Raw genomic sequence first — 15,566 nt, 5'->3', positions numbered from 1 at the left:
CAGTAAGGAGAGTCTGTGTACTCAAAGAGACTTGGGGGATCCAAGTAAAAGCCTTATTGTTTTGTATCTATTGTGTGAGTCTCAATTTGAGCTCACTGTTGTAAAACTCTTCTTCTGAAGACATAATAGAGAGGCCACCACTGAAGGCTAGACCAGGAGATGTAGCCTAGGAGTTTTGGGTGAACTCCATATTAAACTTGTTGTGTTTGTGTGTGTTGTCTATTATGTTTCTTTAAATGCTTCATTGTCTATGTATTTTTCAATCTTATCGATCCATTTCACAAAGTAACATAGGCATATCCATGCAAATGAGTTTGTAATACCTTAATAAATGTCTTAGATATCATTTACATATCAATTGGTATTAGAGCTTTAGGTTTGCTAAGGTTGGACAAGCTTGTGTTGGATTGTTGAATGCTAACTAGGTCAAAGCTCCAATTAGGTGAAGGTGAACTGGTTGAGACTAACCCAGAAATAGGAAGAGTCTATCCTAGGAGGAAAATGGTAGAAGAAATTCCCTCATAATCAGACTCTCAGTTCATGGACAGTTTCATGACCATGAGAGCCATGGTAGAAGAGATGTATCGAGAATTTAAGAAAAGTAGAGGTGAAAATACTTCAACATCCAAACAAGACAAAGGAATAGAAGAACCTCTTCTAGATGGCCATTTTGAAGGAAAAGGGAAAGGAGAAAAGCCTCTTCTAACAACACCTCTTTCTAGCCCTTTGATTAAATTAGATGTAAAATTTGATTTGCCAATATATGATGGATAATTAAATGTAGAAAATCTAGATAACTAGATTAGACAAATTGATGTATATTGCAGAGTGCAGGACATTGATTCAAAAAGGAGAAAGATTCAGCTAGCCAGTCTACGCCTTGGAGGAACTGCCCTAGTATGGAGGGAAGACAGGACCCAAGCTAGTTTGAGGAAGCATGGTAAAATTCTTTCTACTCGGAGTGAATTTGTTTCTGCCGTTAAAAAAAAAATTCGATCCACTAGCTTATATGCAGCAAGCCATGATTTGTTGGCAAACTCTTCACCAGTTAAAGGGGCAAAGTGCACAAAGATATACCTAGGAATTTAGAAAAAGAGCTTTAATTCTAGGCATTTATTTAGACTCACCTAAAACTTTGCTGAAGTATATAGGTGGTCTATACAACTATTTGAGGCACACCATTCTCATGTTTAACCCTACTAGCATAGATGAGGTATCAGTTCAGGCTACACATCTAGAGGCTAGAGGCAAGAATGTGAACCCAGAGATTGGGGGATCATCAAAACCCACTGTAAGAAAGAAAAAGGAAAAGAGGAAGCAGAAATAGAAAGAGAGGAAGGCAAACACTGTACAGAAAGAAAAACCTTCATGCAATCACTGCAAGAAGGTTGGACATGATGATGAGCATTGCTGGTCTTTGCATCTGGAGCTGAAACCCAAGAAGTTCAATGGCAAGAAGAAGAACATTGCTGCTGCTATTCAGAAAGACTTGGGGTCAGACTGAGGTGATGAAACAACAATCACAGCCGCAGGTATAAAAGGTAAAAATTCTGAAGCATCTACTAGTAATTCTGCACAATCTATTGATAATGAAGAAAATGAGAGGAAAATACATGAGCTTTTTCATATGAGAGTTATTTCCAAGCATCAAAAGATTGATACTTTATTTGATAGTGGTTCACAAGTAAACTTTATTTCTGAAGTAATTGTAAAGAAGTTGGGACTACTAACCACACCTCACAAAAGCCATATCCATTAGGTTGGGTATGTGATAAAACAAAGCTACAAGTGACTAGAAATTGTAAACTTAGGTTTGCTTTTGGGTCAGCATTTCTAGATGAGGTTGAGTTAGACATAGTTCCTCTGGATATATGTGGTATTACTTTAGGAAATCCTTACTTGTATGATATAAAAGCCATTTTCTATAGAGCTGAAAATAAGTATCAACTTACAAAAGATGGAATAGAATATACTGTAAGAGATCATCAACTCAAAAATAACAACACTCTCATAAACTCAGGGTAGATGAAAAGAATTGTAAATTCATGCAAGAAATTTTTACTAATGTCTGTAAAAGAAAAGCAACCTGATAAAACCAATGTATTTGAGGGATGTGATGCTAAACAGAAAGCTGATTTAGAAAAGCTTGTTTCAGAATATGATATCCTATTTCAAGAACCTAAAGGTCTGCCACCCAAAAGGGAAATTTTAGATGATATTCATTTGCAACAAGATGCTCCATTGCCTAACTTCAGAATATATAGGATATCCACTTAGAGAATGCAAAGATCAAGAAGCAGGTATAGGAGCTACTCGAGAAAGGGTTCATAAAGCCAAGCACATCACCATGTGGATCTCCAATCGTGTTGGTGAGAAAGAAAGATGGTTCATGGAGGATGTGAATTGATTACAGAGTGCTAAATAAAATAACAATTAAGCATCGTTATCCCCTTCCTTGCATTGATGATCTATTGGATCAGTTGAAAGAATTTGTTTACTTTTCCAAGTTGGACTTGCATAGTGGCTACCATCAGGTCAGAGTTGCAGAGCAAGATGCATGGAAGACTGCTTTCAAAACGAAGCAAGGGTTGTATGAATGGGTAGTTATGCCTTTTGGCTTAACTAATTCTCCTGCCACATTCATGAGAGTTATGAATGATGTACTCCAACCTTTTATTGATGATTTTGTAATTGTATATTTAGATGACATTCTTGTTTTTAGTAAAATGTGGGAAGAATATTTGAAGCATGTAAAGCAGACTCTAGATGTTTTGAAAAAAGAAAATCTCTATGTTAAGTTATCAAAATGTGAATTTGGCAAAACATCTTTGAATTATTTGGGTGATATTGTAGGGGGTGGTGAATTGAAGATAGATCCCTCTAAGGTCGAAGTCATTGTGAATTGGCTTAAACCCAAATATGCTATAGAAGTTAGGAGCTTCCTAGGGGTAGCAAAATATTGGAGAAAGTTTATTGCTAACTTTTCCTTAATTGCAGCTCCCTTACATGTTTTGAAAGGATTGAACAAGGTGTTTTAGTGGGGAGGCAAACATCAGAAAGCCTTCAACACCTTGAAAGAAAAGATTAGTGAAACAACAGTACTAGCATTCCAGATCTTCAAAGACCATTTGAGATTGAAACAGATGCCAGTGACTATGCCATGGGAGCAGCGTTGATGCAACATGGTAAACCCATATGTTATCATTCTGAGACATTTAATTCTATAGTAGTTAATTATCCCACATATGATAAAGAATTGTATGCATTAGTGCAGAGTGTGAAAAATTAGAAACATTACCTATTGGGCAAAGAAATAGTTATACATAATGATCATCAACCACTTCAATATTTACACTCACAAACTAATTTGCAGGAGTCATGACACTATAGGTGGATGGGTTTTCTACAATAGTTTCATCTAGTCATCATATATAAGAAAGGCATACACAATAAAGTTGCAGATATGTTTTTTAGAATCTGAACTCGGATATTCCACAGTTTTCATCTTTGCTTTGTCAACGTTTTGAGTCTAGACCAAGACTCATCATCAGGACTTGTTTTACAAAGGAGAGAGACAGTAGTGATAAATAAGGTTAGGTTGAGATGTCCAGTCTGAGAGCCGACTAGCCTAATGATTTGAATATAATCACCATAACAATATTCTGCACCTGCGTATTTCAAGGCGAATCACAGAAATCTACAATCCATTATCTTTCCTTTGTATTTTAACCCTTGTCTTTTCGAGATTACGTATCTTCTTACATGTTTCCCCTCCATACAAGGTCAAGATAATGGATTGTAGATTTCTGTGATTCGCCTTGAAATACGTAGGTGTAGAATTTTGTTATGGCGATTATATTCAAATCATTATGCTGGTCGGCTCTCAGACTGGACATCTCAACCTAACCTTATTTATCACTACTATCTCTCTCCTTTGTAAAGCAAGTCCTGATGATGAGTCTTGGTCTAGACTCGAAACGTCGACAAAGCAAACATGAAAACTATGGAATATCCGAGTTCAGATTCTAAAAAACCAAACCACAGAAATCTACGATCCATTATGCAGATATGTTGTCTAGACCAATCATAAATGCATCTACTATACTTAAGCATAATTCAGTATTGCATGAAAGCTACATTGAACAAGATGCTCAAGATGTATATGCAACTTTAAGTCATGGCAAACAAGTAGAAGAATTGGATTATCATATTAAGGACCAACTCTTGTATCATTTGGGAAAGCTATGCATTCCACAAACTGAAAGAGTTAATATAATATGAGAAGCACATACTTCTCTAATATTAGGTCATTTTGGTGTAGGTAAAACAGTTGCACAACTGCAAAGATTCTGCTATTGGCCAAGAATGCTTGAAACAGTTTCTAAATATATTAAAGGGTGTACCATGTGTGCTAAAAGTAAGCCTAGCAATAGAAAACTAGGCTTGTACACTCTACTTCCAGTTCCTTCTCATCCTTGGGAAAGTGTTTCCATGGACTTTGTTGGGGGACTGCCAACATCTAGAAAAGATAATGACTATTTATATGTTATTGTGGATAGGTTCAAGAAAATGTGTATTTTAATACCTTGTAACAAGTAGATTACAACTGAACAAACAGTAAAGTTGTTCTTTGAGCATGTTTGGGTGCATTTTGGGTTACCCACTTCCATAGTATCTGATTGAGATTCTCGATTTGTTGGGAAGTTTTGGTCAAGTCTGTGGGTATTGATGGACACCAGACTGAAGAAGAGCACAACATTTTACCCACAAACAGATGGCCAAACAGAGGTGGTCAACAGGACAGTGATCCAGTTGCTCGGGGGCTATTGCAGCAAGCATCCCAAGCCTTGGGATGATCATTTATGTTATGTGCAACATGCTTACAACCATGTTAAACATTCTTCTACACAAAGATCTCTTTTTGAGACTTGTTTTGGGTTTACACCATGATCTCCCTTGGATTTTGTCTTTAGTAAAGACATAGTAATTGATGGACATAGTGATGTGGACAAAGAAACCAAGTTCATTGAATAGATCCAAGAAATTCACCAGATAGTGTAGGAACAATTGGAAAAGAGCTAAGAAAAGTACAAGGCAAGGCATGATAAGCATTGAATTGAGCATAGCTTCCAAGTTGGTGATCAAGTCTGGCTGTACATCAACAAAGATAGAATGCAAGTTGAAGGTAAGAAGCTGAAGCCAATAAGGTATGGGCCTTTAAATATACTTGAGAAAATTGGTGAGAATGCTTTTTGCCTTGATTTTCCAGCTTACATGCACATCTATTCAGTGGTTAACGCAAAAAAACTTGAGACTATTTGAACCTTCATTGATTGAAGATCCAAAAGAGAAAGTCAGTTGCCTTCTATTGATGATCTGTTGCCTAAATATCTCAATGAGTTATAGAAAGATACAGTTCTGGATAGGAAGGTGAGAACTAAGTGTAGAGGGAATGTTGAGTACCTCATAATTGGACTCAAAGGTTCAAAACCAAGTAGTGCAAAATGGATAGAGATTGGGCAAGTGAGGAAGCTATATCCTCACTTGATTGATGCTTACAAACCAAATTTTGGTGGTCCAAAAGCTTTTTCAATGGGAAGACGTGATCCAAAATGGATCCAAGAACTCTCTAAGTTTTCAAAATCACTTAAAACAACAGAAAACACTATTGGGACCCAAAAACACCAAGAAATAGTGGAAACCAGGCTTATCGGTGGTCAAAGGAGTAATGCACAGTAGCTGTCAGATCTGGTCGATCAATGGTCCAGATCTGGTCAGCAAATCACAATCGGCAGTGGCAAGTGAAGGCTATCGGTGAAGACCACACGGGATATGCAATAGCGATCAGTGGGGTCAACGAGGATCGTTGATCAAGTGCGCAGATCGACAGCCCATGTTGCATCACAACATCGTGTCGGCAAACCACAATAGAGCGCTCACCAAATGGGCCGAGGTTATCGTAATATGCAATTGTGATAAATCGCATCACGATATCGCAATCGGAAAACAAAATGAAGCGGGGACATACATATGTACATATGTGCGATGCAATAGCCAGACCTGATGGAAATATAAACACTATTTTATAAGATTTGATATCCCCCAAATGGCATTTTTAATGTATTTTTGCATGTTTTTTTTTTAAACGAAACCTGAAGGGGAGCACCGATCCGATGAAAACCAGACCCGAAAGCGTTGGGGAATGAAAATGAATAATATTTCAAATCTGCCCATAGCCATTTTTATGGGATTTTTAGTGTTTTTACATATTTTCAAAATGAAAAGGAAATCCACAAAACAAGTGGGATTTCGGGAGGAATAAAGCAGTAAGTGGTTTGGGCTGGGCTCTGCCCGATCCCATACATTGGATGCCACGTGTGAAGGTTGAGGAGAGAGAAAACCACCCTCATCGGGCAGTTAACCCTCATACGAAAGGGCCGCCAGAAATGAACCACAATCATTGGATCTAGATCTCCCAGATCAACGGTGGAGATGCAAAGTCAACCTAAAGGCAGATCCGATAGAAATATAAGGTGAATTTATGAATGTTTGAAGTCTGAAAGACTGTGTTGTGGTGGATTTTCCCGAGTTTGAAGGCATTTCTCTGTGTAACCAGAGAATGGCTGTTTAAGGGATTTCAACAGCCAGTTGGACTCTTCCGTTGCAGAATAGGTGGCCACCTCCCCTAAAAATGTTAGAAATGATTATTTAATGCCCAGAAGGGGGATTCGAGTGGACAGAGGCTAGGAGGCAGAAAGCCCGAGAAGAGGAAATGAATAGACAACACAGATTGGCTTTAAAGCCACATAAGATAGAAGATAGGACATGCAGTGCTGAGACAGAGATCAACAGAGACAGAGAGTTAGTAAGGAGAATCCGTGTACTCAAAGAGACCTAGGGGATCTGTTATATCTCCAAATATCAGCCTTGGTATTTGTGATGCTTGGTTTATGGCCTAGGGCATCCCCTCCTTCCAAACTTGGTCCAAATATTTTAAAAACAGTGTTTTACTCCCTGTATGCTACTTTTCCCTGTGATAAAAGCGTGTACACATGGGTTAGTCAATACCCAACCAGCTTATATGTGTTAAAAAACTTAAAAAAATTAAATTTCCTTAACTATGGGTGGAGTTCACGGGTTTTACCTATTGATTACCTCCTAGTTCTCGTGGCCCAACTGTTTCCCAACTAAAAAACTAATTGGGAGAAGTATAAATAGACTTCTAAGAGAAGGCCTTAAGGAGGAGAGAAGAGATAGAATTAATATACTGAGATTATCCCTTCACCAAGTTTGAAGTATCCCTGTGCTTCAAGCACTTCCCCAAGTTCAGGAAACCCTTGTTTCCTTGAGTGTTGATATTCTCCCACTTGCTTGAGATATCATGGTATTGGTTATGGAAGGAGGTTGTTGAAGACTAGGACTGGATAGATCTGGAGGACGGTTCCGCTTGGAGCCAGAAGAAGAAGATTCAGGTGAACTCTTTTTGTATCTATTATAGCTTTCTACAATAAAAAGAAACACTATCATGTTTTTGAGATTGACTTTATTTGTGCATCAGATGTTGTTGTTGTAATTCATGTATGAATGATTATTTTGATGTATAGCTAACCATTTTTTTATATGATATAAGTTGATTTCATTAAAATGCTTTATTATATGCTGCTATGTATGTTTGAATTGGTTGATTTGTAGATTCTAAGATCATTAGGAGTTGCAGAGGGTCCGAACCCTGCTGGAACTACCCAAACGAAGGACATCTAGGTATGATCGTTATCACATAGTTTGTTTATATAAGCATGTTGTCTGAGTTGTATGCGTGTTTCTTACTGTGGATTGGTTTTTTTCTGTTGGGGTTCCAACCCAAAACCCTAGGGTACTTAGTCCAGTAACAGAATTGGTGACTCCGCTGGGGATAACAATCTTGTTATTCCTAGTTTGGGTTGTTCAATGTCAATTAGGGCTCAGTTCTTGGTTTGCTTGCTGTGATAGTATTTCTCGCTCCTGTAGGAACTCAGACCTCAAGTTTGATCTTTTTGATCAAGCCTTGTTTTTTATTTTTCTTGCAAAAGTTAGTATACGCATCTTTGTCTGTTTACAGTAGCGTACACACGTTTGTTTCTGTGAAGTGAAACTGCATATACGTGAGTTTCTTTTGTCAAAAGTGTATGTACACACACCTATGCTGGAACACAGTCGCGTATACCATTTTTTTCATGCATTTTCCAAATCTCTCTACCCAGAAAGATTTGTTTCTTAGCTTGTTTGGTTTCTAAGTGGTCAGTTTCTGTCTTTACAATTTAATTATTCAGTGAGCTTACTGTTTTGAATTCTCTTCTGCTTTGAAAAGTTTTGGCCTAGGTTTGCTTTCGAGTGAGTTTTATGATTTGTGTTTGAACACACAAGACTTCTTATAGAGGTTCTTGATTGTTCTAGTCTTCTAGAACATAAGATTGTTTTCAATCTTTGTGTCAAGCTTGATTATTGGTCTAGTTGCTTTGATTTTTGTCGTTTCGTGGCCTTACACCTTTTCTTTCTTTTTGAAAGTTTCTTTTCGATGAATTAGAAAGTGTTTCTTTCCTACCTTCTTGGTCAGTTTCTCAAAGATCTTTTGCTACTTTTGGATCATTTAGTGCAAGTTGAAACCATTTTTTTTTAAGTTTTCATTTGTGTTGAATTGGTAACTTACAAAGTTTCCTCGAGATTTCCTTGCTTGTTTGGAGGAAAATTTGTATTTGAAACTTGCATTCTTTTCAAGCACTTAAGTTGTCTTATTAAAAGTTATAAACAATTGCCTTCGTTTCTTTTTAGACTAATCTACAATCTTACATTATCATGTAAACCTTGCACTAGGGGAGTTTTGCATTATTAAAGCATCAATAGTCTTATTAGTTTTTGTGAGTGTGAAGTCTGCTGTAAGAATATAAAAGGAAAAAGTTTTTTCTTTATAGAAGTTTCTTAGAACCCAAGTAGAAATTGCTTTTCATCGAAGAAAAAACAAGTGCATTTCATATAAGTTAGTTTTTCATTAATTTCTTTTGCATCATACAAACGCCATTGGTTTCATTTCCATATTGTCCCTTCGACTTAAAAGAATAGCCACTTAAAATCAAGCGCTTAATAAAATAAACTAGAACTTTTTGTATTGTCATCAGAATACGCTAACAAGTTTTAGGTTTATTTAGGGCCTTGGATTAGGCAAGAGGAGAGTAAAATCTCTAAGGCCACTCTAAATTGTAAAACATAGAAGTCTGATTAAAGAGCGAAATCCAATAGTGTTAGGGAGATCAGGAAAGCTCTGTGACTGGGAGTTAAGCACAAGGGTTCATGAAGATAAGGATGAGAGATACCCCCTCTCTTACTTGTTAGATCCTACCTCAGGACTGTTTTGCCTGGCTTCTGATATGAGTTGGTGTCTTTAGTTTCCTATCCTAGGGATCTACATAGGTGGTTGCGAAGGGGAATCCTGTGGCACCTAAGGTTGACGTTGCATCACGTTCAACAGTACTTCTGGAGGGCACCCTTGTGAAGCTTGGGGGTTTGCATCGTGTTGAGGGCCCCGAAATCGGGTCAACAACAAGGGGGATACCCACCCGGTCGGGAACCTGGTTGGCGGCTCCATGCCATTTTGGTGTAGCGGGTCCGATTGGGGGTAATGGGACCAGTTTCCCAACGTGAGGGGTGTGTGTGTGTGTAGAGTTTGATGGTATTGATCTAGGGGTATTTTAAGCTAATTTAATTCTAACTTCTAAACTAACTCTATGCTATTGTAATCTAATGAAAAACAATACATCTAATCTACGCTAACCCGGGGTATTTTTCTTCTATTATGCGATCTAAAAAGATTTCGAACAATAGCTGGTAATAAAGATCATTCAGCTATCATAAGAATAGAAATCCATTAAGATAAACCATTCTGCATAAAAGGTTAGGCAAAACAGTTGTGAACAACATATTGCATAATTAGTTATTCATATGTCAAGAACAAATAAATGACTCCACCGTACAGAAGTGCCAAATGGTAATACACACATTCATACATTAACATATAAAGAACTCAGCTGCATATCACTTTAGGAATATAAGCAGAAATTAGTCAAGAGATAAAAGTACCATTTATGACTGATTTCACTAATAAACTTCAAGCAATAACGATTTATTTCTACTTGTTCTAATATCTGATAAGAGTACAGAAGTGCAACATCAGTAACAGACATTAAAATGCAAACATAAATAAATCTCAATCCATCCATTCATCAAAAACCCCCTCGGAGGGTGCAAAAGTGCATGTTCTGAGGACAAGTTTTTTGACAGATTTCCGGACCCTTCTCCAAATGCCATGAGAAGGGTTAAATACTACTAACTAATTAATCTTAATTACAAAAATTTAGGGAACGGCTTCAAATGACCGCCCTTTTACTAAAAGCAAATTTATTTCTAAAAATCAAATCTAATTTCTAACCGTTTCTGTATCTGCTCCTTAGTGCTGTAAGCAATGCGTTGTTCGCCGTGAAAGAGTCAGCAGGTTGTCCTTTCCTTTTGTTCGAGCTTGAAAATTAGAAATAACAAGAGCTGACACCTCTTTCTGACAGACTAGAACATATTTTCGAAAACCTTTCTCTAGCTGGGTGTATTCGCTGTGCGTACACTTAGTACAACCCAGGTTCCTTTCGAATTGATTTTCCTGTTGCTATTTCGGTTTCCGGTCGTGTGAATGACTCAATGAGTTAGGAGTCGCGTTGTATGGACAATCCCCTGTATCGAGAATTGCTTCCGTTCTTTGTTCCAGGCTTTTCTGGAGCGTCCTCCTTCTTTTGCGTTTCTCTTTTTGCTTTACCCAGTCTAAGCTTCAAGATCTTTTGCAAACATGCTGCTTTTGTGTGCCTTTGACTCTGAGTCTTAGATAGTTTATTTTCATCAGTGCCTGTTGGGTGATACCCTGGAATCCGCGGTCCTGCTGCATGCGGCATCCATTTGCGGAGGCATCTTCTCTCTGTTACCCCATTGGCGCTTTCCTCTTTTCCTTAGATTTTTCCTGCATATAGATTTATATCAGTTACATGTCTTGCAGTTTACGCAAAGAAGAAGAGAAATGACAAAAAGATTGACATGAAAGCATTAAGTTCTAATGAATGCGTAATTCTAACACTCATCATGATTTGACTCTTCGAAAAACGCGATACAATCATTCTTGGATACTCAAGCATGCGATCATTAATTTCCCTTAAGGTGCGCGCTCAATCTTGGGTTTACCGTTTATGTCGGAGAATTCTTGCGATGAGTCCTTTCTGCGATTGGAATCGCAGTATCGAGGACTACGACGTCATTAAGTGTTATCGCAAATTGCCAATATCGCAGATCGCAGTTTTGTATGATCGCAGATCGCAAGGTTTTCACTTTATCACTCTGTGCTGCTTATGCGACATTGCGACGTGCGACGTCGCATATCGGCCGTCGGCGATTCCTTAGGTTTTCCCTTTTTGAGCGCTTTTAATGCACGCGATGCGATGGGTTCTCGCGTCGCTCTTTTTCAGTGTATTTATGTGCTTTGGGAAAACGCTTCTCTCTACCTTTGCGACGCGATATAGCTCTTAGGGAGTTAATACAAAATATTTTTTAAACAAAATATTTTTTGGATTTTTGGTTAAGGGTCCCCCTTTGCTTGATGTTATTACTAATATCAAACAAAGAGGGGGGTTGTTGGTGACCACAACAATGGCGATTCACTGTGAAGAACCAGTTATCTCTGCTTTTCTATTGACCGTTCACTTCCGAAACAACAAAATTTTTATATGTCTAAATTTTGTTATGGACAGATAGAGTAGATTACCCCTCACCTTGTCAACGATACTTTGTCTCAACCTTTTTTATATCCCAATTGCTTGCTTCCTCAGGCTTTTTCTTGCATTCGCACCAGACATTACTTGGTCTTGATTAAAGATAAAATAAGGTCTTCTCTGCGTACTGGCTTAAAAGTATGCTCATTTGTCGTAGGTAGAGCCTCTGCTGCCCGCAAGCGTCCATAGCCTCGACAGGGTTACCATGTTATCCAGCAATGATCCTTTTTCCTGCTTGAGGTTACTCTCAATATTCCAGAGAAAAATCCTTTTTGACACTTTTTCCTTTTTTTATTTTTATTTTTTATTATTCTCTAAAGAACAATGTCTTGGTTTGGTGGCCAAATTATGACACAGTCATTCACTTGATTTACACTTTTGCTGAACAAGCCGGCTCGTGATGAGACCTCTTGTCTTTTGATTGCAACAATCTTAAGTCGTTGCCCTGTTTTGATAGACAGTATTGGCAAAGTCAGCAAGTTATAATATCTGTGATCATGATAAGCCGACTCGTGATGAGACCTCTTATTCTTTGAGATATAGTGTTTTCCTTGGATTGTTTCTCTGAATGCTGCAATTTCCTTTTAGCAGGGAGGAAGTCATTGTTTTTCCTTAAGAAAGCTCTGGACGACAATAATAGAGTTTTTGAAAACAACAGTTTTGCAGAGAATACTTATTTTATTATTGATGATACCTTTCATTGTGCTGACACAAAACAATTCTTTACCAAAGGTTGCTTTTGTCAAAGTTTTTTAGAGGTTGAAACTAGCATCGTAATCAAGGTGAAGTTAACTCTATTTGTCAATAATAAATTTCAGATTTTTCAAAAATTTTGCTATTTGTATAAGCGAAATCAAAATCTGATAGAGAATTGGCGTGCTCTTTCATGAAGCCTTTTAAAGGATCATTTACAACCGGTTTTATTCATAAAAAAGAGAAAAACAAAACAAAATAAAAACTAAAAATTAAATCTATCCTACAAAAATTAGAAGATTTCTCTTCTATGGAAAATACATTTTGAGAATTTGTCCATTCACAGGCAGAGAATCTCTCCTGCCTGTTAAATCCTGCAACACAAAAGTCGATGGGCCTATGACCTCTACAATCTGAAAAGGACCAAGTCACAGCTTCTGGAATTTCGTATGTTTGCTCTTTTCTTCATGAGCCTTATCCCATTTTAAAACTAAATCTCCCATCTGAAATTTTTTTCTGGTCATTATGTTTGAGTCAAAAGAGGATTTTATTAGCACTTGGTGGTGAGCATGGGTTTCCTTAGCTTGTTCTCGTCGTTCTTCTAGTTTGGTTATTTCCATTTGTCTTAATTGTAAGGAGGAAGTAGGTACTTCATCAATGTATTGCACTAAAGACAAAGAGGGAATGACTAGGTGAGTCGGAAGAACCGCTTCTCTCCCATAAACTAAATTAAAGGGAGAAGTGCCGATAGAAGCTTTCTTTGTAATTCTATCTGCCCATAAGGCATTTACCAGCGTTTTGTGCCAATTCTTTTGGTTTTGGTCGACTGTCTTTTTAATAATCCTGATTAGGTTCTTGTTTGTTGATTTGGCCAACCCGTTACCTTGCGGATAGTAGTTGGCAGAATACTTCAGTTCGAACCCTCTTTTGAGCGCAAACTCAGTCATTGCATTTCCAGAAAAATATGATGCATTATCAAACATTAAGGTCGTTGGCAATCCAAACCTAGTGATGATAAACTGATCTATGAATTCAATAATGTTTTCAGAATTAGCTGTCTTGAGAGGAACTGCTTCTACCCATTTGGTAAAATAGTTAGTTGCCGTGAGGATATACCTATGCTGTTTAGAAGAGTGAGGAATGATCTCACCTATTATGTCCAGGCCCCATTGACTGAACGGTTGCTCAATGTTAACCGGCTGCAGTAGCATGGATGACTTCTTTTGTTTCCGTGCAGCAGTCTGGCAGACTTGGCATTTCCTTACGTAGTTGTATGAGTCTTTGAACAGCGTGGGCCAGTAATATCATGCATGCAAGATTTTATGGGCGGTGGCTTCTCCAGCATAGTGTCCACCTGCTAGTCCATCGTGAAGTTCCTGCAAAACCTTTTCGGCTTCAGTTTTCTCAAGACATCTAAGAAGCACATAATCGTAATTTCTTTTAAACAGAACATCATTTATGAGCTGGTATTGTTTAGCTTTCAATCTCAGGGCTCTCTTCTTGGTGTGATCTAGGTGAGATGGAGCATACCCGTTCTTAAGAAAATAAATGGTGTCAGCATATAATGATTCTGCGTCGTTTAGGCTTACCTCATACGTGTGTACCTCTTCAGATGAGTTTTCAGGAATTTGCGATGCTCCAGCTAACATCTTGCAGAAGCCTTGACCTCTCACGATGTGTGCTGGCTTGATCTCAAGATCATATTCTTGTAAGGCGGTGATCCAATTCGCTCTCTTTTCGCCCACGTCCTTCTGTATCAGGAGGTTTCTTACCGCTGGGAACGGTACTATGACTTTGGTATGGGTTTTTAGCAAGAAAGGTCTGAAATATTTGATTGCTTTGAAAACAACATATGCCTGTTTCTCTACGTCTGAGTAATTAAGTTCAGCACCTTGTAAGTTCGAGCTAAAGAATACGATTGGAGCTTCTACCTTTTCTTGATTCGCTTGAGTTAAAATCGCATCATAAGATTTCTCTGAGGCAAACGTGTATAAGATAAAAGGTTCTGAAAAATTTGGGGTTGCTAAAGATGGAGCGTTGATGATGGCTTGTTTGATCAAGTTGAATGCTTCATGCTCGTCTAGACCCCATTTAAAGTTTGAATTCTTTTTTATCATTTTTTGTAAAGGAGAAATAATACGTGAAAAATCCGGGACAAACCTTTTTACAAAATTGATCTGTCCCAGGAAAGATTGCATGGTCTTTTTGTTATGGGGCATGGATATCTCGGAAATTTCTTTGATTCTGTCAGGTTCAATGTGAATACCAGATTTTGACACTATGAATCCTAGCAATTTCCCTTCACTTAATGTGAAAAAAGATTTCTTCGGGTTAAGTGAGATCCCATACCTTAAACATCTTTGAAAGATTTGCTTCAAATCTTTGAGATGGTTGCTTCGTTTTTTGGAGTACACTGTTATGTCATCCAGGTAAATCACTACTGATTTATTGACTAACCCTTTAAACGCGATGTCTATGGCTCTCTGAAAGGTAGCTCCAGCATTGATCAGACCAAATGGCATCTTCCGATATGCATAAGTGCCCCATTTGGTTCGGAACGTAGTTTTTAACTGATCATCGGGATGCACCAGTACTTGATTGTATCCTGAAAATCCATCCAGGAAAGACATTAATTCTGAGCCTGCTACTGCCTGTAATATTTGTTCAATAGGTGGGAGGGGAAAGTTATCTTTCTGACATGCTTTGTTGAGATTTCGGAAATCAATACAGATTCTAATGTCTCCGTTTTTCTTCCTAACGGGTACCATATTGGATACCCATTTGGAATGCCTGACGGGGAAAATTATTCTGGCTCTCAACAACTTATTAAGCTCAGTTTTTATCTGATTTTCTAAGTTAGGGTGTATTTTTCTGAGCTTCTGCTGGACAGGTTTTTCATTGTCAATCATAGGGATAGTGTGTTGAATGATAGAAGTGTTGTAAGTCTTCAGCTCATCGTAATTCCAGGCAAAAACGTTTTTGTACTGTCTCAGAAGACGGATATATGCTGATTTCTCTTCAGGGGCTAGGCCGTGGCCT

The 15,566-nt window shown here is 38.0% G+C and overlaps 1 pseudogene; it reads left to right on the top strand.

The window, feature by feature from the left end:
- LOC149226714 (LRR receptor-like serine/threonine-protein kinase FEI 1) overlaps window positions 1-15,566 on the top strand; it is a 132,758-nt pseudogene that overhangs the window by 50,568 nt on the left and 66,624 nt on the right.

This window comes from Pinus tabuliformis, chromosome J (assembly GCF_031772625.1).
Source record: "Pinus tabuliformis cultivar Carrire ecotype Pingquan chromosome J, CPIR1, whole genome shotgun sequence".
Taxonomy (NCBI): Eukaryota; Viridiplantae; Streptophyta; class Pinopsida; order Pinales; family Pinaceae; genus Pinus; species Pinus tabuliformis.
The sequence above is the reverse complement of the archived record's forward strand: the minus strand, read 5'-3'. Positions and strand labels throughout refer to the sequence as shown.